Below are 12,326 nucleotides of genomic sequence, written 5' to 3'. Positions count from 1 at the left end.
TTACACGTTGTTCTTTATTATTATGATAATAAATTTTTTATCTATAATAGATTTGAGTTATAAAATGGAAATATTGGTGGAGTCAGGAGTTTTTTTTTTTTTTTTTGAGAATTGGCAACATGTCAGGAGTGAAAATTGTTAACCACTAACTAATAATCTCTTTTAGTGCTTATATGTTATATTCGAATTCAATTTCTATTATATGTTTTTCTCTTTAAGATTGTTATTCCTTTTTCATATTTAAAAAGATAAATTTTAATGTTGTTCATATTTGACTTTTAAGTACTCCTTCATATTAAATTAAATTACCTCATTTGTTAGAATATGTCTTTTCAGCGATTTTCTTGATTTCGTTTACTCGATGTTGTTGAATGAGAAGCATTAGTTATCCTTTTTACCTTGAAAGATAGGAGACTAAAATAAAATATAATTTCAACAAGTCACTGTCAAACTAAAGCTATCAAGGAGGCTCTACTTTGTAAAATACACATGCATTAAGTTATTAAAATCTAATTAAAAATACAATAATCAAATGTTAATCAAATTTATCAAAAATACTCATGCAAAAAATTACAAAATTGTTGGAGAGACATGCCGCATACCTCATTTGTATTGGCGCAATTTCTACTAAAAGTTCTATTCAACGGTTTGCAAAAGCATCACCTCTGGTTTATACCTGAGATTAAAAAATTACATCATAAGTTCATAAAACAAAATTTTAGCAGTATATTTTCATGTGAGAGATCAAACACTTAAACATCAATTTAAGAATATAATTGGAATGATAGCATAAAATGAAAAGAACTAAGCTTGAAAGAACATATGATAAGAGCTTTATGCTCTCTAAACCAAATTCAAATGTACAGTATTGTCATTAGAAGACAACGTGTAAGAGACTTATAGATATAGTGTTTTCTTGAAGAGTTAAAAGTCATTCAACTTTAATGGTGATTTTTTGAAGAGTTAAAAAGTCATTCAAACTTTAATGGTGATTTCTTGAAGAGTTAAAAAATAATTTCAACTTTAATAACTATGCCTCTGACATGTTCTTTTCCCATCATATTTATTTAAGTAGAAATTTGTAATGACCCTAAAGGTCAGTTTTGGAAATTTTCATAAAATGACCATTTTACCCCTCCCAATAGTTGCCCTGAGTCCTAATTGTTGTATTTTCGAAGTTGGTTTGAAGGAAAATTGATGAAAAGTTGAGTTTTTGGAAAGTTGAGTTTTTAAGAGTTAAAGTTTGGTTAAAAGTGCTATTTCGAGTCATTTGGAGTTTCGAGACTCGAATCGGATTTCCGTCGATTCTAGCAGTTTTAGAATGTTGAAACGGGTCTATGAGAATTTACGGAGTCGAATTTGGAGTTAAAACGAAGATTTGAGGTCCTAAGTTGCTAAAATTGTGAAATTTTGATCAAGAGTTGACTTTGGTCAACAAACGAGGTTCCGGTGCTCGAAATGGAATTCCGAGGGCACCGTTGGATTCAGGGGGTGATTCTAAGTCTAGAATGAGTCTTGGTTGAATTTTTAGAGGCCCCGAGTGCGTTTCGAGTTTTTGAGCCTAAAGTTAGTTTCTTGACGCCTTATCGGATACCGGGTCAAGGAGACCTCGAATTCAAATTCCGACGATTTCATTGAGTCCGAAATGTCATTTTCAAGCTAGTAGCATATTTGGTTTGTGTTCGGGAAGTGCCAAATGAGTTTTGGGTGAGCTTTTAAGCTTCTTGGATGCTTTGACACTATTTCAGCAAATTGTGGCAACTAAAGGGTTCATTATTAGTTTTAAAGGTCGAAAAATTATTCCGAAGGTTCTGAAATTTTGAGCATGAATTATAGGACTTATCTGCAAATTTTGGTGCATTTTCGCTAACCCGAGATTGGACTTTTATCGCAAATAAGGAATATATCATGGTTTTTCCCCTTTATTTTAGCCAACAATGAGCATAGTTAGAGTTAACTATGTAGCATGTGATTGAAGTCTATCTTGCATTTGATGGTTTACATGAAAGACTTGGGACAACTGAAATACTTGGGAATAGAAGCAAGTAGAAGAAGAAGGAAATATTTCCATCCCAAAAGAAGTATATCCTTGACCTTCTTAAGGAAACTGAAAGGTCGACAACCTAGCCTTGTATTACTCCAATTGATCCCAATATACAACCAACTAACAAAAGATGGTGATCCCTTCAATATTCTAGAGAGATACAAGAGTTTAGTTGGGAAATACAAGAGATTAGTTTTGAAATTAAACTATCTCACTTTAACTCGCCTGAATATTGATTTTGTAGTAAGTGGTGTTGGTCAATTTTTTTAAAAGAAGGCTCAGTGGAAGGCTGATTTTGCTAGAGTGCAACTGTTTAAAATCTAAAACATCAGGAGATTGAAATCCATAGTTCAATTAATTGGAAGTGTTGAATATTTGCTTTAGAATTGTAAAGTTTTTATCACAGTAGTTTTATTAAAACAGACCTAGTCAACTAGTTAGCCCTTTTAATTAGGAGTTGAATTCTATTTGAATTTTGAATAAATAGTAATTTATAGACTTTAAGAGTTTGGTATTTTCAACAGTACTTTTTGTTTAATTTTAGGTTTAGAAGTTGTACTTTTATTATAAATTGTGTACTTAGATTGCAATGAAAATATATCAATTCAATGTTAATTTATAATCTTTCTTTCTTGTTTTTTATTCTTAGTTTTCCACGAATGACCCTATGTTTTTGATTGTGAAAATTATCAATTATGGGTTGTGAGAATGGAAACTTAATCTTTGGGAAGCCGTGGAAGTGGATAATGAAATTAATCCGCTTCCAAATAGTTCCACCATAGCTCAAATCAAGAGTCACAAGAAAAAGAAAATCACAAAGTCTAAGGCGAAGGAAACTCTGTTTCCTGCTATTTCAACAATTATTTTCACAATAATTATGTCACTCACATCATAAAAAAAAATTGGGATTATATGAAGAAAGAATATGTTGGGTATGAAAGAATTAGATGAATGCAAATATTGAATTTAATAAGAGAGTTTGAGAGACAATAAAAAATACTATGATAAATTGCTTTGCATTATGAACAAGGTAAAATTACTAGGCACTGAATTTAAATATTCAAAAATTGTTGAAATAATCTTGTTACATTGCCCGAAAGATATGAAGTGTGTATAACCATCTTAGAAAATACACAAGAGCTGACCAAGATTACCTTGGTAGAGTGTTAAATTCTTTGCCGAGAAGACTTATGATGCAAGATGTTATCATTGAAGGAGCCTTAACAACTAGCTATAAAACTCATAGCAGGGGTAAAAATTTGAAAAATTACTCACCTTATGAGCACTGTGGAAAAAATGGGTCATCCACCATACAAATATTGGAAAAGTCCAGACGCGAAGTGTAGCAACTGCAATCAGCTTAGCCATAAAGTAGTAATTTGCAAAAATAAATTTGAGAACGACAAAGTAGATGTACATGTGGTCAATCAAGAAGACGAAGACCATCTTTTTGTTGCAACATGTGTCTTAAGTAAGGTTTCAAGAAAATTTTGGCTGATTGATAGTGGTTGCACTAACCACATAACTTATGACAAGAGTTTGTTTAATGAATTAAAACCTACTAAAATATTCATAATTAGGATAGGAAATGGTGACAAGGTTCTTGTTGAAGGAAAAGGAACTGTTGTCGTCAAAACAAGTTCAGGTAATAAAGTAGTTTCAGATTTTCTTTATGTACCTGATATTGATCAAACCATGTTGAGTATTTATCATTTGGTAGAAAAAGGATACAAAGTATCTTTTGAGGATAAGTATTGTTTTATCAATGATGGTGCTGGAAAGGAAGTTGTAAACACTAAAATGAGAGGTAAACATTTTTTATTTGATCTAATGGAAGATGTTTATGTAGAACATGAAAAAGATCACTGGCTGAAAAAATTAGAAGATGATCCTCGAATTGTAAAAGCACAAGCGAAATGTGAACCTTTTAGGTTTAAAGGAGCTTTCAATATTTCTAAAGGAATTAAAGCAATGGAAGAGTAACCTATGTTTCAGGAAAATAAAATAGGTAAGTTTAAATTCAAGATGCAAATGAAGAAGGAAGACATGCCAAAACGATTTAGTACTCAATGGTTGCATTCAAAACGAGAAGTGAATCTTGTTTACTACAAGCCCAAAGATGAATGTATAGATATATTCACAAGATCACTTTCAGATATCAAGTGTGGAGATCCCAAGATAGAAGGCCAAAATTTTGCAATTCCTAAAGCAGTGTTGAAAATTTGCTTTAGAATTGTATAGTTTTTACTGCTGTATTTTTATTAAAATAGACCTACTCAACTAGTTAGCCTTTTAAATTACGAGTTAGATTCTATTTGAATTTTAAATAAATAGTATTTTATAGACTTTAGGAGTTTGGTACTTTCAGAATATCTTTTTGCTTAATTTTAGGCTTAGAAGTTGTAGTTTTATTATAAATTATATTTTTAGACTGCAGTGAAAATACATCAATCTTTCAATGTTAATTTATACACTTCCTTTCTTGTTTTTATTCTTTTCCTGCAATTTCTTCTCTTCTAAAACTAGTAGGAAGGATTTCATAAATGTCTTAATTTAATACTATAACTTTTATCCAAGTTTTAGAAAATCACAACACATACATTAAAAAAGTTCCCCTCTTTTCATCCCCAAATGTTCACATACTAATACCAAAAAGATTAATTATGGAATAGGAGTAGATTGCTAAATTGAAGATCAATACAAATTTGAAACTGTCAATCACAAATAAATAAAGCAATTTTAGTGAATTTACAACTGATGTCTATTGTTAAAATTGACAAGGGAAAGGGTTTAGGGTATTCGTTTCATGAGAAAAACATAAGCAACTTACAATTATAATTAATTAACCGGAGAGAGAGAGAGAGATGGGCAAAAGTTGAGTTTTGACGTCGGAGAGCGAGTTCGATGATGGTGGGCAAAATATCAACTGGGATTAGGTTTCGTTTATGTTACTTTAGTGAATTTGCGCTCTAAAAGTTGAAAATATAAACAAAATTGAGATGTATCATTTATTACCAAAAAAGGTTTGCGATGTATTAATGTAAGTAATTCATAGGAAAAAATACATGAATACACTCATTTGTTATAATTCCTTGATTTTGTCCATAATCAATTTTTCATGTTTTATTTTATTCTCTATAAAAAACATTCTACCTATAACAACAAAATTATTCATTATAGTAGTACATTCTTTGTAAAATTACCTCTCTATTACAATTTACAGTCATACTCAAATATTATGTAATAATATAATAGGGGTTAGTGGGTTGAAGTAGAACAAAGTTCAGATGATATGCCTAAATGAAAATTAGGGGCAAGTTAGAGGAATTGTGTATTTATTTGGCCTAATTAAGATTGTCTAGGGCACAAAGAATCATTCTTATAATTTATTTGATTGTTTTTATGATGACAATAATATGCGATTTGTTCCTAAAAGATGCATGCATAGAAAAATGCTTACATGATATATGCTAGTTGTACGGTCTATTTATTCGGTATGTATATGTCATGAATTGAGTTTACACCCTAGACACGACCAGCCGTCATAAACATTGTTGGTTCCAAGAGAAACCTTGTTTTGGCCTGCTAATAACTAAATACTATAACTGTAACACCTCGGATTACAGAAAGGCTAGAAAGGAGTCAAATGGGCTTGTCAATAACCCAAAAATGGACAATGGAACCCTCCATGGTGCCCTAGATGGGCTGTGTAGGGGACCACTGTCTGTTTGGTTGCTCGTGGTAAGTTCCCAGAACCTGCCCCAGGCAGGTGTCCCTCACACGAACGCCTAGATGGCCCATGATAAGGTTGACGGACCGTCCAATGGGTCATCATGTGGCCTACTCAGAAGGTGTTTCTCCCCTAGTCACTGGTTAAGGACCACATACGTCTAAACGTCCTGGGAAGTTTCACACAGACCGTGAAGTCTTTCCAGATGATCTACTCGGACTCCTTCATGAGAGAGAGATAGATTTCAGTATAAACGTTTTCCCACATACTCGTCCTATGTCTATTCAGCCATATAGAATGGCATCAGCAGAGTTGAAAGAGCTTAAAGAGCAGTCAAAAGACCTCCTTGAGAAAGGTTCTATTTGACCAAGTGTCTCATCTAGGGGAGCTCCGATCTAGTTTGTGAGAAAGAAATATGGTTCCCTTAAGATGGGTATAGATTATCGTCAGTTGAACAAGGTTACCACCAAGAATAAGTATCCTTTTCTAAGGATTGATGATCTTTTTAATCAACTTCAAGGGGCCACCTGTTTCTCTGAGATAGACCTCAGATCTGGCTATCATCAGTTAAGAGTAAGGGAATGTGACATTCCAAAGATAACATTCAGGACCAGTTATGGTCATTATGACATCTTAGTCATGTCCTTTGGTTTGACCAATGCGCCTGCAGCATTCATGGACCCTATGAATAGAGTATTCAAACCTTATTTAGATATGTTTGTTATCGTTTTTATTGATGACATACTAATCTATTCAAGGAATGAAGAAGATCATGCTAGTCATCTCAGAATAGTTCTTTCGACTTTGAAAGATAAGGAGTTGTATGCCAAGTTCTCTAAGTGTGAGTTTTGGCTTGAGTTTGTGGCATTCTTAAGCCACATTATGTTTGGAGAGGGAATTAAAGTTGATACTCAGAAAATTGAGGCAGTGCATAATTGGCCTAGACCCACATCTCCAACTGATATGAGAAGTTTCTTGGGTTTGGTTGGATATTATAGAAGGTTCGTAGAGGGGTACTCTTCTATTTCGTCTCCTTTGCCCAAGTTGAGAGAAAAACTTTCAGGAATTGAAAAAGAAGTTGACTACTGCCCCAGTATTGACCTTACCAGAAGGTACGCAAGGCTTTGTTGTCTATTATGATGCGTCTAGAGTTGGTTTGGGTTGTGTGTTAATGTAGAATCGCAAGGTCATAGCTTATGCCTCTAGACAGTTGAAAGTTCATGAGAAGAATTACCCAACCCATGATCTAGAGTTGGTTGTTGTAGTGTTTTCTTTGAAAATATGGCGTCATTATTTGTATGGGGTTCATGTGGATGTATTCACTGATCACAAAGGTCTTCAACATGTGTTCACTCAGAAAGAGCTTAACCTCAGGCAAAGGAGGTGGTTAGAATTACTCAAGGAATATTACATGAGTAATCTTTACCACCCACGTAAGGCTAATGTTGTTACTGATGCCTTAAGCAGGTTTCTATGGGTAGTACCGCCCATGTTGAGGAAGAATAGAGAGTTAGAGAAAGATATGCATAGACTTGCACGCTTGGGAGTTCAACTAATGGATTCCACAAGAGGTGGAGTCGTGGTGATGAATGGGGCTGAATCATCATTAGTGTTAGAAGTAAAAGAGAAGCAAGACCAAGATCCTTTTGTAACATCTCACAACTAGAAAGAACTAGAAGGAAGTTTAAAATCTGGAAATAGTTATTTTTGGAAACTATAAGGAAATCTGGAAAATTTTAAGTAAGTTAAAGTGAGTTTTTGGTCAACTTCAAATGACCATATCTCCTATCTCAGGATGATTTAGGTGTAGTTCCATATATGGTTGGAAATTTCTTGGAATGATCTTTTCAACGCCGCCAAGTTTGCACGATTCTGAGTTCGTATGAGTGAGTTATTCCTTTTGGAAGTTGGGCTTTTCTAATAAGGAAATGCCCAATCCGGATTTTTGAAGGGTAGTTTGGTCTTTTCCTTACACAATTAATTAAATCCGTTTTTAATAAAATAGTTGGGGTCAAAACTGAGTAAGTTCAGTTTACACTTTTGAGAAATAGAGTTAGGGCTTTTGGAGAAAGAACGCAGGAGAAGAGGAAAAGCAAGATTCGCCAAGAACGATCGATTTTGGCTGCCGATTCGCCAAGGTATGTGAGTCTCTCATAGCGTTGGGTTCATTCACCCATGCGCCAAACATGTTTAGTTCAGCGAAATTTGACCTAAAAGAGTTTGAAAGTTGATGTTCTTGACATGAATTCTTGAATTTGAATGTTGTTCTTGAAATGTGATGAATTGAGAAGTTTCTAAGTTCGTTACGTCGCATTATAAAGTCGTTTCGAGTTAGGTTCTTAGGTATATTTGCTGGGTATCTGTATCTAAAGGTAATTTGAGAAAAAGAACCAAGGTTGGGTGATTGGGGGCTGGAAAACGAAGAAGAAATTTCGTATGGGAGCGCGTCGGGCGACCTATTCCCAAGATTGAAAAATTCTGCTCCGCGTCGTGGAGCTGACACTAGGTGTTCTGCCTCAAAAGACATTTTCGAAACCAAAATTTAATTATGCCTCCACATCACGGACCCACCTTCAAATCTTGATTTTCGGTCTTTTCTCATGTTTAGCTATCTAAAATCATTCCTAAACAACATGAGATATTTCCAAACACCAATCATAATCCTTGAATCCATAATGCAATTCAAGGATCAGTTAAGAGTGAAGACAAGAGCAGTTAAGATCAAAGTCAAGAGTCATGTAAGAGAAGTTCATTTCAAGTTTTCATAAGTCTTTTATAAACGTTTTAACTTTGTTTTAAGACTTAAGTTTTGAAGTTAAGTAAAGAGTGAGAGCAAAGTTCATTTTCTTTAAAATGATATATAAGAACTAACTATTTCCAAGAGTAAATGTTATCACATTTAAGATGAGGGGAAAGTGAGATTTCCAAAAGAGTTTTGAACAACAAAAGGGAACATTGATTCCACGAGAGCTTTTTAAGCGAAGTTTGAGCAATTATCTCAAACGAGAGAAGAAGTTGTTTTAAAAACATATGAGCTAAGTATATTTTGGGAGTAGTATTGAGCACCGATATGGGGACGCGAGTTTATATTAACTCAAGCCTCCATAAACCATGTTGCCATCATGGGCAGAAAAATGATCCTACTTTTTAGATGATTCCTTAGTGCTTTAAGCATAGACTAGTGGATCCATTTAGTAGTTCAGGTTCTATACCGATGGCAAGGTATAGGATGGTCCTTGGCAACCTGAGGTAAAATGTTGTACCATCACTTAGGCTCACAGTAATGGTTGTCGGTTAGAAAATCTCCCAAAGAAGATATATTACTTTCTAAATGAGTGTAGTTAAGTTTGTTATTTCTTTATCTTTAACGAACTGAGATTGTTTTCAGTTGTTTTATAAGCTTTATATATATATCGCATGTGTTTTATTGCTTTATATTGAGTTGAGTATCCTTGAGTTGAGAAGAGCTAGGTAGGTGTTTCTTCCATAATCTCTTTCGAGCGTTTGTTTGTTAGCATTCCAACTCGCATACTCGTATATTCAATGTAGTGATGCCAGTTGGCCTGCATTTATAATGCAGACGCAGGTAACCAGGATCAGCATCCAGTGCCTCATTGATCCAGCTTGAGCTTTCAGAGTCTGTTGGTGAGCCTCCTTGCAATCCGGAGGACTCCTTTATTTGCTTTCTAGTGTTTCAGATGTTAGGATGATCGGGGGTCCTATCTCGACATCCCTCTTCGTTTTAGAGGCTTCATAAACAGTTAGTAGTTCAGTAGTCTTTCATTATCATTCTTATGTTAAAGACTTGGGTTGCCACCTTTGGCCAAGTTGAATGTTTTTAAAACATTCTCAGTTATTTTATTATTCAGTTAAGTTAAGTTAATTGTTCATTATAGATATGAATATTGTCTTCCGCTAAGTTAAGTAAGCTAGGACAAGGGTTCGCTTGGGGCCAATAATGGTCTTCAAGTGCCAGTCCCGCCCAGGGTGTTGGCTCAGAGGGTGACAAACTTGGTATCAGAGCACATAGTTCAAGAGTCCTAGTGAGTCTATGAAGCCATGTATGTAGAGTCCTAGTTATCGGTGTGAAGCACGCCACATCTATAATTATGAGGCTGCAACACTTAGGAAATTATCTCACTTCTTTCACACTCTTTCGTGTGTTAGAGTTTGATCTCTAAAAAGTTTATCCTAATTAGTGCTTGCACGTGTTTTTAGATAATCATGCCTCCACGAAGAGCAGTCAGAGGTCGTCCAGCTAGGAGAAAAGTTGAAGAGCAAGAGTTACCCAATGTACCTGAAGTGCAACCTCAAGGCGAAGTCACCAATGTTGAGTTCTGTGAGGCTATCTAGATGTTGAGACAAGCTGTAACTAACCATGTTAGGCTACAAAGAGTGGCTCGACAAGAAGAGGCTGACACTTCAAGGATTCATGAGTTCTTGAGGATGAATCCTCCAAATTTCACTGATTCCAGCACTACTGAGGATCCAGAGAACTTCATTGAGGAACTGAAAAAGGGTATTCGACGTGATGCATATTGCTGATACTGAGAAAGTTGAGCTAGCTGCATACCAGATGAAGAATGTTGCTAGGACCTGGTTTGATCAGTGGAAAGGGGGTAGATCTGAAGATGTACCACCTTCGAGTTGGGCCTGTTTTGAGGAAGCTTTCTTGGGGCGTTTCTTTCCTCGGGATCTGAAAGAGGCCAAGGTACATGAGTTCCTCACACTTAAGCAGGGTTCTCTAAGTGTTCATGAATATGGGTTGAAGTTCACCCAACTATCCCGTTATGTTTCGGAGATGGTTAAGGACATGAGAAGTAGAATGAGCTTGTTTGTTGCTGGGTTGGGCCGTCTATCAAGCAAAGAGGGCCGGGCAGCAATGCTTATTGGGGACATGGAAATTTCGAGGTTGATGGTCTATGTGCAGCAGGTAGTGGAAAAGAAGCTTAGAGATAGAGAGGAGTTCAAGAATAAGAAAGTGAAGACAGGAAATGAGTCTGGGCAGAAGGGTAGTGTGAATCGTTCGTCCTTTCAAAAGCTAAAGGGGCCTGCACCATCATCTGCTAGTGCACCTGCACATAAGAACAAATGTGAGTATAATGGCAAGAGTTTACAAAAATTTAGAGCTAGACTAGCACAGTCTCAAGGTAGTGTGGCACAAGGAGGTAGTTGGGCTCCTGTATGTGGTAGATGTGGTAGAAACCACTCAGGTAAGTGTCGTGATGGCCAGACAGGTTGTTTCAAGTGTGGGCAAGAGAGACACTTCATGAAAGAATGTCCTAAGAATAAGCAAGGTAGTGGAAATCCAGGCAATAGAGCCCAGTCTTCATTAGTTGCTCCACCAGATAGGGCTGTACCTAAAGAAGCTACTGCCAGTACTGGCGGAGGAGCAAACCGCCTCTATGCAATCACTAGTTGCTAAGAGCAAGAGAACTCTCCAGATGTTATCACTGGTACGATCAAAGTCTTCACTTTTGATGTTTATGCTTTGCTAGACCCAGGAGCAAGTTTATCTTTTGTAACCCCTTATGTTGCAAATAAGTTTGAAGTTATTCTTGAGAAACTTTGTGAACCCATACGTGTTGGGGAGTCTATTCTAGCTGAGCGAGTTTATCGTGATTGTGTTATTTCCATCAATCACAAAGACACCATGGCTGATTTAGTTGAGTTAGACATGGTGGATTTCGATGTCATTCTAGGTATGGACTGGCTTCATGCCTGATATGCATCAATATATTGTAGAACTCGAGTTGTCAAGTTTCAGTTTCCTAATGAGCCAGTCATAGAGTTGTGTAGTAGTTCAGCAGTGCCTAAGGGTCGTTTCATTTCGTACCTTAAGGCGAGAAAGTTAGTTTCAAAGGGTTGCATCTATCACTTAGTCCTAGTTAATGACTTAAGTGTTGAGGTACCTCCTATTCAGTCAGTTCCTATAGTAAAAGAGTTTACCAAAGTCTTTCCTGATAACTTACCCGGAGTTCCTCCTGAGAGAGAAATAGACTTCGGTATAGACATCATTACATATACTCATCCTATCTCTATTCCTCTATACCGAATGGCACCAGTATAGTTGAAAGAACAGTTAAAGGATCTATTAGATAAGGGCTTCATTCGACCAAGTGTCTCACCTTAGGGTGCTTCAATATTGTTTGTGAGAAACAAAGATGGTTCCCTTAGGATGTGTATAGATTACCGTCAGTTAAACAAGGTTACCATCAAGAATAAGTATCCTCTTCCGAGAATTGATGATCTTTTCGATCAGCTTCAGGGTGCTTCCTGTTTCTCAAAAGTTGACCTTAGATCAGGCTATCATAAATTAAGAGTAAGGGAATGTGATATTCCAAAGACAGCTTTCAGAACCAGATATGTTCATTATGAGTTTTTGGTCATGTCCTTTGGTTTGACCAATGCACCAGCAGCGTTCATGAATCTCATGAATAGAGTCTTTAAACCTTATTTGGATATGTTTGTTATCGTCTTCATTGATGACATACTAATCTATTCAAGGAATGAAGAAACTCATGCAAGCCATCTCAGAATAGTTCTCCAGAC

Source organism: Solanum stenotomum, chromosome 5 (assembly GCF_019186545.1).
Source record: "Solanum stenotomum isolate F172 chromosome 5, ASM1918654v1, whole genome shotgun sequence".
In the NCBI taxonomy this organism is placed as follows: Eukaryota; Viridiplantae; Streptophyta; class Magnoliopsida; order Solanales; family Solanaceae; genus Solanum; species Solanum stenotomum.
Note: the sequence above shows the minus strand (reverse complement) of the source record.